We start from the raw sequence: 4,372 nt of genomic DNA, 5'->3' as shown, positions 1-4,372 counted from the left end.
TCCTTTAAAATGGTTATAAATTTTAGTCATTTACAAATATCTTACACTAAAGTTGAACACATTCTGTTCTTTAAAAAGTATATAAATGATTATAAAAAATCTTTTAAAAACAAAAATAAAATCATCTTACATTTTAGAGAGTTGAAGAAGTAAATCTCAACACATCATTGTCAATATAACGTATGAATGTATTTACAAAGATACAATAAGTGTAAAGTTTTGATACAAAATATCCCCGAGTGTTTTTCTCCCACACCAGCGTTTTGACACTGTGATTCAGAGTGGTGGAGGAATGTGTGTGTGTGTGTGTGTGTGTGTGTGCGCGTGCGCGTGTGTGTGTGCATCTGTGCGTGCGCGTGTGTGTGTGTGTGTGTGTGTGTGTGTGTGTGTGTGTGTGTGTGTGTGTGTGTGTGTGTGTGTGTGTGTGTGTGTCAGGCCAGCAGCAGTATGAGACGTTGAGGATGTTTTGTTAGTGTTAATCTTAAAAGTTAATCTTAAAAGTTTAAAAATAAAAGATAATTTAAATTCAATTCAATTAATTATTTAAAGTCTTGATAAAACGTTGTAATACAGTCGTATCTTCTATTTATCTTTTAGAATATTACTGTTATGATTTTGTTTAATGGTGCTCTAAAGTATAATGTTTATTAATATAGTCATAGCCATAATGATTTTTGTACTGTAACAGCATATTCTATCCCGTACACCTAAACACGACCATCAAAGAAAATTGTATCTTTACATTGTTTTTTACATACTCTTTTACTCTCACACACACACACACTAACCCGGCTCCATAAAATTAACCAATCTCTATTTTTAAATTAAATGATTATAAATAAAGTATATGACTCAATTAATATTAACAAGTATGTTACTAAAATGAATTCAAACTATTTAAACATAGTTTTAGCTAAATGAATTTATATATAAATAAATAAAGTATATAAATATAAAAATACCTTACATTTCCACAGTGCTGAAGATGTAGTTCTTTATGCAATGATAAAAACAGTCCAAAGTCATAAACAAAACCCTCCTGGTTCCTTCAGTGATAAACTACAGGGTGAAATGAATGCATGACCCCCTCACAGAGACGAGAGGAGTTACAGGACAGATGAGCCTCTGGGATGTGCCAATGTCATAGCATATGTAAAGTTAGTCTGCTTTCCAGAGTTTTATTCATACTAAATTCATTTGAAATATTAAAAGTTTAAATTAGATCTTTTAAAATTAAAAGACTGTTTAAATCAAAGCTTTAACGTTTTATTAAAATCGTATCTTCTATTTATCTTCTTAGAAGACTTCTGTATGATATAAATGATTTTACATAAATTTAACCTAAGGTATTATTTTTACTAAAGCGTCTGTTCAAAAAATAAAGCAAAAACTGTACTTTGGTATCTTAGATATTATACAAATTATTTCAAACAGTATTTTTGTCCATGCCGCATGAAACATGTTGTCAAAGTTTGTCACAATGGTTTTTTTTGTTTTTGTAGTTGTTGTTTTTGTTTTTAAGAAATCCCAGGACTCTACATTGCTCTTATTTAGATTACGTTGTATCATTTAGAAAACCACCGTACATTTTCAGAGACGCGATGTACCTTTTTTGCACCATCACACAGCATTTTTAATTTTACTCATCTTAATTCAAAGCATGATCTTACTTTTTCTACGGTAGCTATGATCTATTGCACGTATAAGGTGTATATCATTTATTACTTTTCTTGTATCTCCCGAACTATCCTTAATCAGTGTGGAAACATACAGGCTGAACCCCTTTACTGAGAATATACTATCGGTTATCTACTCAAAATATATATGTAGAACTTTAAAATGTTAGCATTTGTTGATGCGACAGTTTGTCTGTAGGCTGCATGAACAGACTTTGGGGAGAGCTGATGATACTATATAGTAGGAGGCATGCCCCTTGACCTCCTCCATTTTGGAGGCTTTTTTAGTTAAAGACCCAACAATTTAGTCCTAAAGCGGCTACAGTAATTTATTGCCATGTGTAACCTGAAAAACAAGAGGTGATAAAAAATGTTAACGATGACCTCATGGCTACGGCTGTGAGAGGACTCCATTCCCTACTGAAAGAACATTGTGGACACACAGCTCTGACGTTTTCCAAGAGTATTTTGCCCAGCCTCTTCTTTATAAACAGCCAAGACAAATCATTTCTGGACCAAAAACTTTTGCACCCTCACTCCTCTTACCACCTCATCAAAAGACATGTCTAAAAGTGAGTATTGTCTTTATAATTCATTTATGCTACAGTGAAAGATTGTTTACACATAAGGAAAAGACGGTATAATTCATTAGTGTTTTAAACATGCTATTGCTGTTATAGCATGCTTTGTTGCTCTTACACATTGTTATATGTTCTATATCAAATGTTTTTGACGTCATATACGTTTCAGAATATATATATATATATATCCCCCAGCCAATCACATTTTACTGTAGTTGCCCGCTGGGGGGTTTCCATAAAGGACATTAAAATAAATGTTTTAAATATTATTTAGATTATATTTGTCAGACATGGTTATATGTGCATAGGCCTATTTAATTATTTAATCTGTATTTTATTCCTCTTCAGTTACTTACTTTTTAAATTTCGGTAGGCTACTTTTTAATTCTTCCTTTACTTTGTCTTTGATTTTAACTTTTAGCACTTTGCATGATAAAATTGTTTAAAATGTAAGCTGTAAATATGAATGGCACAATGTGCTAACCAAAATATATAAAAGTTAAGTCAAAGCTATTTATATAGCCTAGCGTTTTTCACATTCTCATAATTTAGTTATACATTCTGACGCTGGGACACTGTCAAGCGTCTTCTTTCAGATGGTTCAATATTTATGATATTATGCTCCCCTGAATGGAAAAGAACTGTAAACTTCATCATTGTACTGTAATGAACTGCGTTACTGCCTATAGGATGATTACATGATTTTTTCCATTTAAAATAACATGGTCTTTCCTTTTCTCTCTCTCTCTAGAGACAGCAAACACTGCAGGACAATCAGGCATCCAAGTAACATGTTAGTGTGGTTTATATCTATTTTTAATGAGAAACATTATAGAGTGCAACAGGCGTTTTCTGGAAGTAAAAACACTTCCGGTAACCAGCGACTGTGAAAAAGGGGGCAGGTACTCTATTGGGTGTATAATGAACAATTGACAGATGAAATGACAGATATTTTTTTTTGTAAACAGGCAAAATCTCTTCATCTGATGGTGGCCATGTGTTTTCGCCTATCATAACTGGTTTAACTCATGGCTCCTCCTTTGAGATCAACATAACTTCTGACGAATCAAATGTACCGGCACATTGTAAGTGTAATAAAACAGTTTCGCCTGTGTATTAAATTAATCTTAATTAAGCAGTCCGAGTTAACTATTTGGGACCAATTGGAAATTTACATTCTGATCTAACAGCGTCATGTACAAATTTGTCATGCTCCTGGATTATTTTACTATACTACATTAGCCTTTTATTTACTGATGATTTTATCAAAGCGACGAATTAACTCAATTCATGGTTGCAATAATAAAATAAATGAACAATTGACAGATGAACTGACAGATATTTTTTTTTGTAAACAGGCAAAATCTCTTCATCTGATGGTGGCCATGTGTTTTCGCCTATCATAACTGGTTTAACTCATGGCTCCTCCTTTGAGATCAACATAACTTCTGACGAATCAAATGTACCGGCACATTGTAAGTGTAATAAAACAGTTTCGCCTGTGTATTAAATTAATCTTAATTAAGCAGTCCGAGTTAACTATTTGGGACCAATTGGAAATTTACATTCTGATCTAACAGCGTCATGTACAAATTTGTCATGCTCCTGGATTATTTTACTATACTACATTAGCCTTTTATTTACTGATGATTTTATCAAAGCGACGAATTAACTCAATTCATGGTTGCAATAATAAAATAAATGAACAATTGACAGATGAACTGACAGATATTTTATGTAAACAGGCAAAATCTCTTCATCTGATGGCGGCCATGTGTTTTCGCCTATTATAACTGATTTAACTCATGGCTCCCCCTTTGAGATCAACATAACTTCTGACGAATCAAATGTACCGGCAAATTGTAAGTGTGATGCATGAAAAACTATTAAAACAGTTTTTCGCCTATGTAATGTATAAAATTAATCTTAATTAAGCAGTCCGAGTTAACTATTTGGGACCAATTTTAAGGAAAGTTACATTCTGATCTAACAGTATCATGTACAAATTTGAAATATTTTTGGTACTATTGAATCAAGTTAAGTCATGATGAATTTATCTTATCTGGTGTCATGCTCCTGGATTATTCAGAATTGTAACTATAGCCTTTTATTTTA

At 32.5% G+C, this 4,372-nt stretch overlaps 1 long non-coding RNA gene across 1 annotated transcript; it reads left to right on the top strand.

Moving 5' to 3' along the window:
- Positions 1–3,007: 3,007 nt before the first annotated feature.
- Positions 3,008–3,702, top strand: LOC143714823 (uncharacterized). Its single transcript, XR_013195613.1, has 3 exons — positions 3,008–3,050; positions 3,226–3,342; positions 3,616–3,702. It is a non-coding gene; the product is annotated as an uncharacterized LOC143714823 (long non-coding RNA).
- The last annotated feature ends 670 nt before the right edge of the window (positions 3,703–4,372 follow it).

This window comes from Siphateles boraxobius, unplaced genomic scaffold, assembly GCF_051911475.1.
Source record: "Siphateles boraxobius isolate OS27281-9 unplaced genomic scaffold, OSU_SipBor_1 56, whole genome shotgun sequence".
NCBI classification, from domain to species: domain Eukaryota; kingdom Metazoa; phylum Chordata; class Actinopteri; order Cypriniformes; family Leuciscidae; genus Siphateles; species Siphateles boraxobius.
The sequence above is the reverse complement of the archived record's forward strand: the minus strand, read 5'-3'. Positions and strand labels throughout refer to the sequence as shown.